This window comes from Neopsephotus bourkii, unplaced genomic scaffold, assembly GCF_033783945.1.
Source record: "Neopsephotus bourkii isolate Nb327-2 ecotype Australia unplaced genomic scaffold, CSIRO-AGI_Nbou_v1 NB_1636, whole genome shotgun sequence".
In the NCBI taxonomy this organism is placed as follows: Eukaryota; Metazoa; Chordata; class Aves; order Psittaciformes; family Psittacidae; genus Neopsephotus; species Neopsephotus bourkii.
This window is the reverse complement of record NW_026902111.1, coordinates 39,775-55,366: the sequence shown is the minus strand read 5'-3', so window position 1 is coordinate 55,366 and position 15,592 is coordinate 39,775. Positions and strand designations below refer to the sequence as shown.

General features: G+C 51.0%; 2 long non-coding RNA genes across 3 annotated transcripts; both read left to right on the top strand.

Annotated features, from left to right (window-relative positions):
- The first annotated feature begins 8,891 nt into the window (after window positions 1-8,891).
- Window positions 8,892-10,035, top strand: LOC133223413 (uncharacterized). Of its 2 annotated transcripts, XR_009728565.1 has the most exons (3): window positions 8,902-8,976; window positions 9,047-9,179; window positions 9,877-10,035. It is a non-coding gene; the product is annotated as an uncharacterized LOC133223413 (long non-coding RNA). The 2 variants fall into 2 exon arrangements; XR_009728564.1 differs by having other exon boundaries at window positions 8,892-9,179.
- Window positions 10,036-10,644: 609 nt separating this feature from the next.
- On the top strand, window positions 10,645-12,955 carry LOC133223412 (uncharacterized). The gene is made up of 2 exons (XR_009728563.1): window positions 10,645-11,884; window positions 12,008-12,955. It is a non-coding gene; the product is annotated as an uncharacterized LOC133223412 (long non-coding RNA).
- The last annotated feature ends 2,637 nt before the right edge of the window (window positions 12,956-15,592 follow it).

Below are 15,592 nucleotides of genomic sequence, written 5' to 3'. Positions count from 1 at the left end.
GACTTAGATTTGCAACATAAGGGTGAATTGTTTTTGGCCCAGTGGGCCCATGACATTTCAGGCCATCAGGGCAGAGATGCAACATGCAGATGGGCTCGTGATCAAGGGATGGATTTAACAATGGACACTATTGCCCGGGTTATTCATGAGTGTGAAAAGTGCTGTAATTAAGCAAGCCAAAAGTTTAAAGCCTCTTTGGTATGGAGGATGATGGCTGAAATACAAATATGGGGAGGCCTGGCAGACTGATTACATCACACTGCCACCAACCTGCTAAGGCAAGCACCATGGTGAAGCAACCACCGGATGGCTGGAAACATACACTGTTCCCCATGCCACTGCCCAAAACACTATCCTGGGACTTGAGAAACAGATTTTGTGGCAACACGACACCCCAGAGAGAATTCATTCGGACAATGGGACCCATTTCTGGAACAACCTTATAGACAGTTCGGCCAAAGAGCATGGCATTGAGTGGATATATCACATCCCCTACCATGCACCAGCCTCTGGGAAAATCGAATGGTACAATGAGCTGTTAAAAACTACACTGAGAGCATGGGTGGTGGGACTTTCAAACATTGGGATACACATTTACCAAAAGCCACCTGGTTGGTCAACACCAGAGGATCTGCCAACAGGGCTGGCCCAGCCCAGTCAGAACTTTTACATACTGTAGAAGGGGACAAAGCTCCTGTGGTGCACATAAAGAATTTTCTGGGGAAGACAGTCTGGGTTATTCCTGCTTCAGATAAAGGCAAAACCACTTGTGGGGTTGCTTTTGCTCAGGGACCTGGACATATTTGGTGGGTAATGTAGGAAGATGGGGAAGTCCCATGTGTACCTCAAGGGGATTTGATTTTAGGGGAAAACAGCCAATGAACTCAATTGTATGCTGTTGCCTGCTATGTAACACTTTTATAGCCCACCAGCTAGATGTCTTCAGGTCACCAGCGACTGGCCCTGACTTCCCTCCGACCATCATTCCAACAAAGAATGAACTTTGATGAAACCAGATGAGTTCTGTGGTATCATTAGTAGGCAACAATCTAAAAATGCACAACTCTGAAAGACTGTTACAAGAGATGGAGCCCGACATCATGAACTGGATGAACTCAGCAAAATTCATAGGGATGGTCCATGGACTAAGCAATATCTCTCTCTTTATGTGTATGTGGGTATATTTACATATGTATCTATATGAGACAAAAACGATGGTTTATTGAAAAATGTGGCATCTTAGCATGACCTGAATGGTATGGAATAATGGGTGGATACTGTCTTGGGTTCAGCAGTAGCAGTCATATTTTCTCCTTCTTAGTAGATGGTGCAGTGCTGTGGTTTTGTCTTTTAGCCTGGGAACAACACTGATAACATCGATATTTTTAGTTGTTGCTAAGTAACGTTTACTCTGATCAAGGACTTCCTGAGTCTCATGCTTTGCCAGGGAGGAGAGGAAGCCAGGAGGAAGCAGAGACTGGACACCTGACCCAAACTGGCCAAAGAGGTATTCCATACCACAACACGTCATGCCCAGTACATAAACTGGGGGCAGTTACCCAGAAGGGTGAGATCACTGCTCGGGTCAGGCTGGGTATCAGTCAGCAGGTGGTGAGCAGTTGTATTCTCTTCCCTTGTTATTTCCCTTATCATTATTATTATTGGTGGTAGCAGTAGTGGTTTGTGTTATACCTTAGTTACTGGACTGTTCTTATCTCAACCCGTGGGAGTTACATTCTTTTGATTCTCCTCCCCATCCCTCCGGGAGCAGAGGGAGGAAGGTGAGGGGAGTGAGCGAGCAGCTGCGTGGTTCTGGGTTGATGGATGGGCTTAAACCATGACAGAAGGCCAGGAAATTTTCCCTGCACCAGTCTGGTACACCAGGTCAGGACACCAGCACAGACACTTCCTGTGACTCATATGCTTAAATAATATTATTATGCACAGATTGCTCATAGCACAACAGAAGCATTTTTTACCACCCTGCTTTGTCCTGGTCTGTCACGGGGACAGGGTGCGGTACCTGCCAGTGGGAGGAGGAAGATGGGATCATGCCATCTCTAGCTCCAGGGTGATACACTGGCAGGGCCCCAGGGGCCTACAGTGAAGACAGGGCTGCATAACATGTTGATCTTGTGATAGAGTCTCAGTTTTTTAGTGCAAACGAGGCAGGTGCCCCCAGTGCCCAGGCACAGCAGAAGCCCACCCTCATGGGGGCACAGTATGGAGGTCGGAACCCAACTCTGTTGCTCATTACCCACCAATCATCCATTAAGGGGTTCTCTAAACCTGGTCTTACCCATCTGCCTAAAGGAGTTGCTCCCAGTTTGCTTCCAAGAGGAACTGATCTGAATGGCATTTTTAAGAGCCTGAGACAGAAGATGCTACTAAGCACAACCAGAAAAACAGAACATATCCAGACCCTGTTTCTCCCTGGCTGCTCCAAGCCATAGGAATTTGCACTTTCTCTGAGCCATGTGGAAGTCATGCCCACATACTCCAGGGGTCCCCTCCACCCCCCTGTGCAAGCACCTGGCAGACGAGCTGCACAAGCCCTCATTGTGCCGGTGCCGAGCTGAGGGGCGGCAATGCAGGAGCTAAGACAAGGTGTCTCCAAGTGGAGGATGTGAACATGAACCTCCCAGCCAGCTTCCTTCTCCCCCCTCCACCCCTTTCAGCTTTTTTAAAAAAATAAACACTAGCAGAACCTTCCATTTACTGTCCCCATCCAGCATGCAGGATGCACAAATGGACATTTCTGTTGCACTACCAGATGGTCCCCTGAGCAGCTGAGCACAAAGGGCTGCCTGTGTCCCACCAGCAGCCAGAATGTCAAAAAGATTATTATTATTTTGGGAAGGGGTATGGGGGTGATTTGGGCCTGAATAAGGTTTCAGTTCAGCTACTTCCAGTGCCCCGCATGCAGCATCAGAACTCCCATTTAGCAGAGGTAAGCTGGAATTACCACCCAGCCCATTAAGTGGATTTATGGTTCCATGAAACAAGGCTGGTAGCAGATAGCATGATAATGGCCCCAGGCTGAGCCCTTCTGAACCTCCAGGAGCCACATATATCTGACACCCATAGGCACAAGCACCAGAGAGCTGCCACTTCCCTGAGTGGGGTGGCTCCATCTCCACACACACAGCCAGGAAGATTTTCAGACGGTGCTTCCCACCTTCTCAGCCCCCCAAACTGTCTTTGCAGCTCCACTGGATGCAAAGGCCAGTTTCCACTCAAATGGCTCTACCCAATCAAATTTGTACTCCAGAGCAGCCAGGACTGCTGCTTATTATACAACCAGAAGACAAGTAGATCCTCTGGGCTACCTTGAAAACCAGCAACCTCCTTACCCCCTCCATCAATCTGCAGATGAATCAAATCCTATATGAAGACAGGCTGAGAAAGTTGGGGCTGTTCAGCCTGGAGAAGAGAAGGCTGAGTGGAGACCTCATAGCAGCCTTCCAGTATCTGAAGGGGGCCTATAAGGATGCTGGGGAGGGACTCTTCATTTGGGACTGTAGTGACAGGACAAGGGGTAAAGGGCTAAAACTTAAACAGGGGAAGTTTAGATTGGATATAAAGAAGAAATTCTTTACTGAAAGGGTGGTGAGGCACTGGAATGGGCTGCCCAGGGAAGTTGTGAATGCTTCATCCCTGGCGTTGTTCAAGGCAAGGTTGGACAGAGCCTTGGGTGACATGGTTTAGTGTGAGGTGTCTCTGCCCATGGCAGGGGGGTTGGAACAATATGATCTTAAGGTCCTTCCCAACCCTAACTATTCTATGATTCTATAAGTGTGTCCCACTCCATTTATCTGCCAGGTATAACCAGGAGGACTTCAGACTTCGTTCCTCTAAACCATCACAGGCCTGGGAGGGAAGATGAGAGAAGGCCAAAAAGCCCACTACCTCTGACAGCTGGTTATCTGCAAAACAGCACTGACAGGGTACAACTTGACCAGAGCCAGCTGACCCTGCCGACCCACTGGCTTGGGCATAGAGAGCAGCCTCCCATCCAAAGAAAACCTGGAGGTAGCCAGGGCACAGGGAGAACACTGGTAATCATGGTCCCCAGTTCTGCAGGACACTTGGGAAGTGACACCCAAAAGGTAACACAGGGTAGGCGCTGTCCAGACCTCACTGTGACTTACTGGCTTGGATGACCATTTTGACGAGACCATGGCCCAACCACTACACAGGCAGCTCACTGACCAGTCACCTCAGCTGGTTTGAGTTTATGCCTTCACAACTTCTTGCTAAAAGCCTTTGTTGCTGGGGCATGCATGTCCCTTGACATTACATCCCTTGACATTACAGAGGAAGAAGCTGCAGCTTTCCAGAGGTTTGGGTGGGGTGGGGGTAGGGGGGGTTGTTTGCTTCTGGCTTCCTGGAGGGTCCTGCAAGGCCCAGTTCCAGCAGCTCTGCCTGGGGCACAGCAGTAGGGAAAGAAAAGACTGTGCAGGATCTGTAAAACCCTGGCATGTGGTTTCCTCCAGAAACAGGAGCCTCTTGATGGAACTTGCAACCCCAGCAGTGAGCAATAAAAGCAAGCACTTTCATTTGCGAGCTGCAGCCTGGCTCACTCCAGAGCCTGCACAGACATACACTGCTCAGTACACAGCGGGACCAGGAAAAATCAGCAAGGCCCAGTACTGGTTTCCATGCAGACTGTGGTGCAAGGCCAGACAGGGTTGTTCTTTGGGCCTCACAGGAGGAGCAGGTGAGGAGCTCCTGGAGCCTGGGAACAAAGAGGTGCCTCTGCAGCAGGCAGCAGCTTGGGGGCCAGGGCGGGGGGCTGTGCCATTATGAATTAGCTGTTCTACAGGAGCCTGGGAGCAGCTCAGCTCTGTGGAAGTCTCCAGCTCATTTTCTGTGATTGATCATCTCCCCAGCAATCCCCTCTGAAATTCCTGCCTGCCAGAGGAAACTGCCAAGGTGGTGGGAAGCACTGTGAGCCAGAAAGCAAGGCTGGACCCACCCAGAGCAGGAGCTCCTGTCTGACAGCTCAGGCTGGTAGCTCCAGCAGGCTCTCCCAATCTTCCTGGGAGCTCAGGCCTGACCAGGCTCATCACTGAGCTCTTCTTCCAGGCTCCAGGCCTCTTAGCTGAGAGTCTTCCACCCAAAGTGAGGCCTGCTTAGAAAGAGCCAACAGGAAGAACAGGGAGAGCTCCAACATGTTCCTGGCAGGCAGGAGCCCTGCATGCACTGCAACAGACCACCAGCAGAAAGAACACCACCCCTGCCCAAAAGCAGAGCAACCAGAATAATTCTTCTGCACCAAGTAGAACAACTACAAGAACATAAACCAAAGGCCACTCACATATCAGTAACTTACAGAAAACCTCACTAAAGCCATAACAAACTCAACTAAGCTAGAAAGTGGGTCTGCTGCCCATCAGGACCAGCACACTCCTGCTGAGTGCTTTCCAGGATGAGGACACAATGGCCAGGCCCCCACCAGCAGCAGAGGGCACATGCATTTCTCCACCTTCCCCAGGCAGAGGGTCATGGGCTGCATAAGAACATTAAGCGTCTGACTTGGGATGGCTTGAAATCCCAAGTGCCCTTTGCACATCCTTGTATGACCTGCCACTTCCCCAGGCTGACAGGCAGAGGGAACAGGCTCCCCTCTTCTCAGCAGGTGAGAAGCCCACTCTAGGAAGGGGTCTCCCAGGAACACAGGCTCCCATGGGACCTCTGGGGGATTGGCAGCAGTCTCTGGCCCACTGAGAGCTTCAGCAAAAGCCAAGCAGCAAGTCTGCAGAGGAGAGGAGGGAATAGGCTCCAGGCTAGACAAGATGGGCAGACAAGAGCACTTGGCTCTGCAGCTTTAAGAGCCCTCTTTCCCAGCACACAGCATCAAGGAAAAATCTGACATGTTTTTTTCTGGTGGATGTTAACAGACAAGCTAAAACAGCCAGTTGCCTTTTCCACTAATTTTCCACACAGCCCCCTGGGAGGCCTGCTAATGAAAGAGCCGATTGTGCCCCTGCAGAGGAACAGGCAGGTAGGGTGGGAGCAGCAGTGGCTCCGGGAGCCCAGCATGTTATTTCCACACCTCGAGAAGAAAAAGCTGCAGGGGAGGGTGCCCTTTGGCAGAGACCCCTACTGCAGGCTGCCTGACAGCAACAGCTGTTGCTAGGCTGCCTAGGCAGGCATCCTAGCCCTGAAAATACCTGGGGCAGGTGTTCAGGAACTCATTGGCTTTGCAAGATGATGGTGGTGGCAGCAGCAGCACAGCTCCCCATGAAGCCGTCACTGCCCCAGCAAGACAAGGTGCCACTCAGGGACACAGCAGCCTGTCCACACAGGGGACACCCTCACAGTTCCATAGCTGGCAGCTGGCAGTGCCAGGGAAAGCAGCTTGCCCCAGCCCCTGACACTGGGGAGAGTCTGAACCAGCCCTATATCACCCCGGGGCACAGGAGGCCCCTCTTCCTGCTCAGTACCAGGTCTGTATCTCACAAGCAGCAGAGCTGTGCTTGGAAAGAGAATAAACCTTTTCCAGCCCTGTGCAGCTGCTTGCACAGCCCAAGCCTGAATGACTGCCTTTATGCTGTAGCTGCTTGCACAGCCCAAGCCTGAATGACTGCCTTTATGCTGTAGCTGCTGCCGCAAGCCACACTCTGGAGACCACAAATGGCAGCAAATAGCTGTGGGGTTTGTGTTTCCATGCAGGCTGCAGCACTCTGGCTAACAGAGGAGGTATAGCTCCTGTCACATGCTGGCTCCCTGGCCCTGAGAGGTGGCCCAGCACACACAACACAACATTGCTTCGTTCCCCTCCAGGGAAGGGATTGCAAAGGGGCTGCTGCAGCTACCACCTTTCCTCCCCACCACATACCTCTAAGCAGGTCCCTGCGGAGCACAGGTCCTCCAGGCAGGGCAGAGGCTGGGGACCCCCATGGGGCCTGGCTCATACATAGATTTCCCACCGCTCTTCAGTAGATTGCTGAGGCTGACAGAGGCAGTGCCCAGGAGCTCATTCCTCAGGGTATGGCAGCTCCACACCTTCAGGTTCAAGTGGCTCTGAGCTGTGACATTCCTGTAGAGACCAGAGAAGGGGTCCATCACTGTGGCCTCAACCCTGAGGCTGGGTAGATGCACCTACCAGCTGAGGTTCAGCTGCCCCCAGGCCAGCAGTGCCTGCAGAGAGGCGGTGGGGCAGAGCTGGGGCTGCAGCTCCAGGTGTTGGGAGCAATCTCATGGCCACAGGAGGACCAACACAGCCTTGGCAGGGCCAACGGAAGCCAAGGAGAGGAAGCAGCAGAGCCCTCAAGTTACTGTTAACTCTTTGTGTTTGTTATGACTCTCCAGCTCCACATCACCACTTACTTCATTAGTGCCATTAAGAAGGCCCACAGAACACAGGTACATGCACCCCTCCTAAGATGCACCTTCTGCACCAGCCTGCGACCAGCCTGCTGGACAGACCAACAGCAAAACTTGTCCTCTGGGGCCTTTCTCATGCCACTATCAGCAACCTGCACCTCAGGTATTGTGCTAAGGGGCAAGGGCCCTGTTGTGTTTTAAGCCCAGCCACGCAGCCTCTCTCTCACTCCCCCCCTTCCTCTCCCCACTCCCAGAGGGATGGGGAGGAGAATCAGAAGAATGTAACTCCCACGGGTTGAGATAAGAACAGTCCAGTAACTAAGGTATAACACAAAACCACTACTGCTACCACCAATAATAATAATGACAAGGGAAATAACATGGGAAGAGAATACAACTGCTCACCACCTGCCGACCAATACCCAGACCGACCGAGCAGTGATCAAACCCTTCCAGGTAACTGCCCCCAGTTTATATAGTGGGCATGATGTGCTGTGGTATGGAATGCCTCTTTGGCTAGTTTGGGTCAGGTGTCCTGTCTCTGCTTCCTCCTGGCTTCCCCTCCTCCCTGGCGGAGCATGAGACTCACAAAGTCCTTGGTCAGAGTAAACATTAATGAGCAACAACTAAAACCACTGGTGTTATCAGCACTGTTCCCAGGCCACAAGTCAAAAACACAGCACTGCACCAGCTACTAAGAAGGAGAAAAATGACTGCAACTGCTGAACCCAGGACAAGCCCACAGTGGGGACTCTGATCCCTGCCTGAGCATCTTGTGACATGCAATGCCCCCAAGAGCCAGCCACTGCTTTCCTCGCCACACCCCTCCTACATAAGAAGCCAACAGAGACCCATCCCACTTGGGCTGCATCTATTTTTTTATATTTTTTTTTTCAAATCTTGACTCTTCTCCCCATTTTCTCTTTGCCTCATTTCTCTGTTGCTTACTTTGATGTCCCGGATCACGTTAAATACCTCTCAACTTCCAGAGGGCCCCCTCCGTGCTCAGGGCGCGGCTTTCCACCCTTCCCAAGGCAGCCTGGGCCCAGCATGCTCCCTCATGCCTACGGGTTTCTCTCCTTCGAAGGACAAGGCCGCCTCTCCCCAGCTTTCCCTGCCTGAGATTCCTAGTACTGGTGGCCCACCCTTGTCCCCCAGAGCAGGAGGCAGCCCTGCCACCTCCCTGCGAGCAACAAAGGCTGTCTGTCCAAGGGCACCACGAAGGGGAAGCAGCAACCAAGGAAACTCATTCCGAGGGACCTGCTGCCCAAGGCTGAGCCTTACCTCACCAAGCCTGGAGCGGAACAGCGCCTGCAGCCCAACATAACATAACATCTCATCTCCCTCTCCCCAAGCCCTAACCATGAGACAAAAGCATCACATCCAGACCAAGTCTCGGTTTGCCCCACAGCCTGAAATACAGATAACCACTCCACTTCCGGCTACAGCATCCTCTGTTATGTTATAAGTTGGTTACCTGACTACGCCACTTGGAAGCGGTCACGTGGGTTGTGGATGCTGTCACTCCTGGCATACTCAGCACGAGACTACAGCTCCTAATGTGCCATGCGGTAGGGCTATGGGGTGCGTGGAGTGCACATTGTGGCCGACACCAGTGAGTTCCTGAGCGCTACCCCACTGCAGGTACTGGGGAGCACCTGGAGGGATTGAGGGAAATCGGGGATCTGGCCCATGCTGATGGTGCTGCCTGCAGGACATCACCCAGAACTTGTACATCGTGACTGAGGTGCTGGCCGAGATCCGGGACCATCCAACGTGTCGTTGCCTGGCCGCACTGCACTACGAGATGCGCCTCCGATGACCGGGGCCCAATCTCTTACTCCTTGGTAAGTACCAGGGTGGTCCTGTGGAGCCCTGTAGCATGGCCCAGGCACTGTGATTCGGGGTGTTACCATGACAGTCGAAGAAACTCTCCAAGACTCAATTTGGAATTTTAGAAAGAAGCAATCTTTATTGCAGCACTGGCCGCACATGCAAATAGTTTTGCAAAGGTGAACACACCTGATACTTGCTGACAGAAGCTATATATTTAGCATACTCATGCATATTCACATTTTTTCCATGAACTAATTATAATATTTGCATTTCAATTACACATGAGCTTTCTTGCTGAGTGGGGGTCTTTGGTGGTCTCTGTCAGTCTTCCTCACTGTGTTTACTGAATGATCTCAGTGCTTGCACATGCTCACAGGGTCCTAATGCTGAGTTAGCAGTTGGTATGTCCTTGCTTCTGTTCTGATCCAATCTCACTCCATGATGGGTGCCACTCTGCTATCCTGAAGGCTGGCATCCTTGGTCTTATTTACTGTCTCCTTAGTTGTTATCAGTCCTGTGATGTTCCTTCCCATCAGCTGAATATTCCTTTCTCTCTACATGTTAGCAAGTTAGAACAGTTTGGCCTATTCTACTGTGTTAAAGGCACACACGCTATTGTTAGTTTAAACCTATAGTTTAAGCTTACAAAGGTAAACAATAATGAAATAAGGTTTCTAATGTGATTTTTAAGTTATTTTTGAATTGCAGAATAACCTTATTGTGAAGGTGCCACCATACCATGACCAGCAAATAACCTCAGCTGTTTCTGTGGGAATATATGTGGTAACCAATGCTGGAAGATCGCACGATGTGCAACCATTTACGTACACTCCAGACACATGTATGTGAAATAGAAAACTGGAGGAAGGGGCAGTTTTACCTGCAAAGCATCTTGGTTTTGATTTTCAGCTGGACATTTCTTACTCCCTACATGTCAGCAAATTAGAACAACTTGCTTTATTACATTTTTATGTAATATAGTTACTTTACTACATTATGTAGTATTACTGATTATGTAACAATTAATTTACTACATTAAACTCATACATATTATTGTATTTGATACGTTAGCCTGATGCAAAGGGTTAACTGATGTACAAGGGGCTTAGGGTTAAGCCGCTTGCTTAACAATGTTACTGCTCGTTCATGCTTATCATACTCGCTGTGTGTGCTAGAACAAGATGTAAGGACATGGCTATTGTTAAGAGGTAGGGACCGTGACTCGGTTCCCGTCCTTTGGATGCCCAGGCTGGCTGAAATTGGCTCTGCGGTTTGGACAATGACCAAGCCTCCAGGGAGCATGCGTAACAACTAGGGGTGAAAAGTTCAGGCTCGAGGAAGACTCGTTTACTTCATCTTATCAAGCCTAAAGCTGCAACTTAAGCCTACGGGGAAGGGGGGGCGGCGGCAGCTCCCCATTACCCAGCTGAACTGCTCCCTTTCCTTCTTTGCCTTCCTCTCCCTTCCCCCCCCTTTCCCTTCCAGTGACTGACTTCTCCAATAAGACTAGGGACTACCTCAGCCTCTCAGCCACCGACCTGCTGGTTCTTGCCCTCACCTGCCAGCTGCAGGCTGAGACCAACGGCTCCGGCTGCCTTTGCTGAGACCCCCAGGAGAAGTTGGGTCTGTGTATCTTCCCCAGGGATGGGGCCCCATCCTCAGAGTCGTTCAGCATCCTAGTCCCTCCCCAGGTGTGGCTTACCTCTGCCCTGTGGCACCCCAAGAACCCCCTACACCTCACTGGCTTCTACCTGCCCTCCAAGGTAAGGGACAGAGATGTGGTGCTCCAAGGTAAGGCACTGGGGCTGGGGATGCAGCCCTGCAGAGTCCCCAGGCAGCAGTGGGCAAAGGGCCCCTGTCCTGTCTTCCCCCACACCACAAGCACCCAGGGAAAGGCCAGCATCAGCCCAGCCCCTGAGAGCTGGTGAGCCCCTCTCTCCAGCATTGAGGAGGAGCTGCAGAAGCTGATGATGAGACCCAGGGCCTCCTCTCCTTGCTGGCTGTGCCACCCCTGGTCTGGCTGGCATTTCTGACCTCCACTGCATGTGCCATCACCAATTGTCTCCTCCACCCCAGAAAGCTCAAGCCACCTCTGTTAGCCAAGAGACCCCCTGAGGAGTACCAGAGCTCAGAGCATGAGGCCAGTGGTGATGAGGAGGACAAGGAGGAGAGTGATGATGAGGGTTGGATAACAGCAACCTCAAGCAAGTCCATCAGGACATGAGATACTGTGATACTGCGATACTGCTCCTGGCAGCATCCAGGTCAGCTGCATCACCATGGACTTTGCCATGCAGTTAGGTGCCAGTCACCGTCTTGCATGGGATGGCTCCAGCCTCAAACATGTGGGGGGCTGGTGGATTCTCAAAACTATTTGAACCACTGGGCTGGTTAAACCAGCACACAGAGACAGAGGAGTCCCCAGCCAGGCTGAGCGCAGCTTTGCAACAGCCTCTTTTATCTTAAACCCAGCCCATTCTCTCTGTGGCGGAGGCTCCTGTACAAAGCCTGTTGGTGTAGCTCCTATCAGCCTCTCTCTTGCCTGGGCTGGCAGACTCCGGTGAAAGCTCCCGGCAGTCCCAGCTCACAGGATCCTGGTTTCTCCCTCCTTGTTGAAGAACATGCTGCTGCAACTGGGCCTCCATGTGCTGGTGGTCAACGGCATGCTGATCTGCCAGGCCAGGAGCTACATCCTGTGCTGCCACAGCTGCTTCAGGTGAGCATGAGTGTGCAGAGCCATGCTGCCCTCAGCACGGTGCTTGCCAGGGCTGGGTGGATGATCCCCTATTCCATGGCCTGGGGAGCACTAAACTTCCTCCCCCCCATCCCTGTCTTGCAGGACCACTTCAGATACGACAAAGGTTTTCTGTCCCACTGTGTGGTAACAAGACCCTGAAGAAGGTTGCAGTGAGCATCAGTGATGATGGGAGCCTCCACATGCACTTCTCCTGCAGTCCCAAGGTGCTGAATCCCTGATGGCTCAGGGCGAGTGTACATCATGTGCTGGGTGCTGCTGGGACAAGAGCCTGGCCTGTGGCTAGAGGGGTTGGAGGGAGCCATCAGCTGGCAGGAGTCAAGGTGAAGTCATGATCATCCTCCAGCTGTTCCACCCAACCCCTTGAAGCTTTTGGGCTTCATTTGCTCAGTTCTTCTCTAGAGGCCTGTAGTCACCTTTAAGTACCTGAAGGTGACAAGTTGCCCCTGAAGTGAGTTTAACAACTGCTTCTCTCTTGGCAGTATCTGCTGCCAGCCCCCCGAGGAAGGAAGCATGCCAACAACCCTCACCTGGTAGAAGACCAGCACTTCCCACAGCAGTGCCTGTCCTGCAAGGCCAGGCAGAAGGTTAATGTCTTTGACCTCAATTACCCTTTGTCTTACCCTTTGTGAAGAATGACATCTATAGCTGCACAGCCAACCTCCAGATGCAGTATGTGGCTCTGGGCGCAGACAGGAGGTACCTGAACCCCAATGCTGTGACAAAGAAGTTTGTGAAGAGGAGGTGAAGGGCAGGAGGGGTCGTTGCAGTCACTGTTGCAAAGGAAGGACCATCTGCCTGGGTGTTGCATGGTGCTGCCCGATGGCTCCAGGAAGGGGCAGAGGTTGGGCCTTTCCTTCTGTGCTCCTCTGATACCCAAAGAGCAGCCATGACATGGGGATGATAGTTGTTAAGGAGGCTCCAACCCAGAATGGCCTGCCAGAAAACGGGCAAGGTAGTGGCTTCCTTGCTTGGCCCCCAGTATGCCCCAGGCCATGGCTGTGTTGCTAATAAACACCAAAACCCACAGCACTGTGGTTCAGTCTTGTGTCGGTGGCTGTCTGGGCTGGGCTCAGAGTCCAGCGTATGCCTTTCTCTGAGCCTTGAGAGGAAGAGGAGGCTGAGGAGACAGGCAGGGTTTCTCAGGGTGTTTTCTTTTGTCCTGTGGCACTAATGAGCAGTGGATAATAAGTGCCTGCAGCAGGGTCAACAGCTCCATAAGGGCAGATGCTAGCAGCAGGGGAGGGGGGGGGTTGCATTTGCTCTGCTATGGCACAGTCATGTCTGACCCTGGCAGTAAGCACAGGGCTGAAAAGGGAGGCACTGGGGTAGTGGTATGGGCTAGGAAAAGCCTTTTGGATAAATCTGCTTAAATCTTTGGCAGTGAGGTGTTCTGCCCAGCTCTGGGAGTAACTGTAGTTGCCACTTTTTCGAAATAACAGGTACTGGCTGCTGGCCCCCACGGTCCTGCTGGAGGTCACTGTCCCTGGGGGGGGGGGGGGGCGGCAGGAAGGGGGACACCCACTGAGCCTCAGCAATCCCAGGGCGTTTTTAGCACATTAGCATAAATACACCAAAGGTGTAGACAAAGGAAGACTGCAAGCAAGGCAGTAACTCCCATCACCTTGGCCTAGGATTTCTGGCATCACCTCCCTTGGTTGGAGGAGCCAGTCTGCATTGCCCCCAGGGCCCTCACAGATGGAATTCTGCTTTGGACTGACTGAAAGGAAGTCCCTAGAACACTGTCATTTGCAGGCTGAGGTTGAGGTGGCGCACCATGAAGGTTACTTTGGACTCTGAAGTCAAGAAGAAACACTGCAGTATTTTTTTACATGCACAGGCATGACACGGTGCCTTTACTCACACAGCAGCTCCAATGGGACACTCAGCCAGCATGGGCTCCTGCCATTCCAGTTCTTCTTGACCCCAGCTCCTTATGGTTCCCAGGTGGGTAGATTCCATACTGAGGAACAGCATTTTCTCCCAGCAGAGAGGAGGTGCCCTTGGAAAAAAAAAATACAGCAAGAATTTACACTGCAAAATGAAAACTTTCATTGTTTTATTCTTGACTGCAGCTGTTTACAGAAATATAGTTGCGAGTATACAAATGACCCAATAGAAGCAAAATAGTTTTGGTTTCTTTACTATTCAACAAATTATCACAGGATAGCTAAAAACATAAGATGCAAATAAAATATCCTCTTACAGAACAAACTGAAAACACCAGGAATCAGTGCTTGGAAAACCCACAACTACAAAAGCCACATACACAGAAAAGCACAAAGAATATCTGGTGCTACTTTCATATTGCAGGACAGTGGAAGAGGCAGCTCAGCAGTCAACCAGTGACCCAGGAACACATGGCAGAAAGGTGGGTAAGCCACTCAAAGATGCAGCTAGTAACAGAGGTAAAATCTTTGCTCTCAGGGTTTGTTGGAGCTTGCTCCTTAATAATGAGCTCAAATGTAAGCATTTCAAATTGTGTCCAGAATAAAAAGGCTTCAAGAATACTGTGGTCTGCTACACAGTATACTGGAATGCATGCCCAGTTCTGCAACACCCCAAAGAGCCACTCCAAAAAGGAGCTTGCGCCAAGCACCATTATTCCAAACTCAGGGGCATCTGGGCTCCTGAACAAAGGACACTCAGGCCAGACCAACCCCGGCTCACAGAGGGGGGAGCTCCAGGGACCACAGAGAAGTGAAAGATATCTACACAAAACCAACACAGAGCCCTTGGCTCATCTGAGTCCTGGAGCAAACGCACACAACTGGAATATTTTACAGTGGGCTGCTTCTGGGTGATGGAAGTTTGGAGTCTGAACCAAAAAGAGTGTCAGTGAAGTGTCCCATAGCAAGCAGGGAAATTCTAGGATTTGTCACCCTGCTCCCAATACACTTGAATATTATGAGGCAATTTCATGAAATTTAACAGCAAAAGCTACATTTCTCTGGGAAGAGCAGAGATAAGACCTGCAGGCTTGTGGGAGGTAAAGGCGACAGGATTTTCATGATGATCTTGAGAAAAAATCTGGGAACAAGCTCTGAGGCTTTGACATCAAACGAGCCTTGGGGCGATAAACTGGAATGTTGAAAGACAGGAAATGTAAACAAGCAAGTCTTGGGGCGGTAAGCCAGGCTGTTGTAACAAAGAATTTCAGTTTACAGCGGAGGACCTGAGGGATGTGAGAAAAAGTGAAGAAAGAAGGTGAAAATGTTGCCCAATGAACAGCCTGTGATCAGCATTGTGACTGGACTATTTATCTGGGAGATTTTTAAAGAAGCCAATGAGATTGAACAATGTGTGACAATGCAGGCTGGAAAAGTACCCAACAAGGGGATAAAAGAGCTTGATTGTGCCACAGTTTAAGCCCAGCCAGCAACCCAGAACTACACAGCTGCTTACTCACTCCCCACCCTTTCCTCCCCCATCTCCCCCAGGGAAGGAAAGAGAATCTAAAGAATGTAACTCCCACAGGTTGAGATAAGAACAGTCCAGTAACTAAGGTATAAAACAAACCACTACAGCTACCACCAATAATAATGATGATAAGGGAAATAACAAGGGAAGGGAATACAACTGCTCACCACCTGCTGACTGATACCCAGCTGGATCTGAGTAGTGATCTAGCCTTTCCCAGTAACTGCCCCCAGTTTATATACTGGGCAT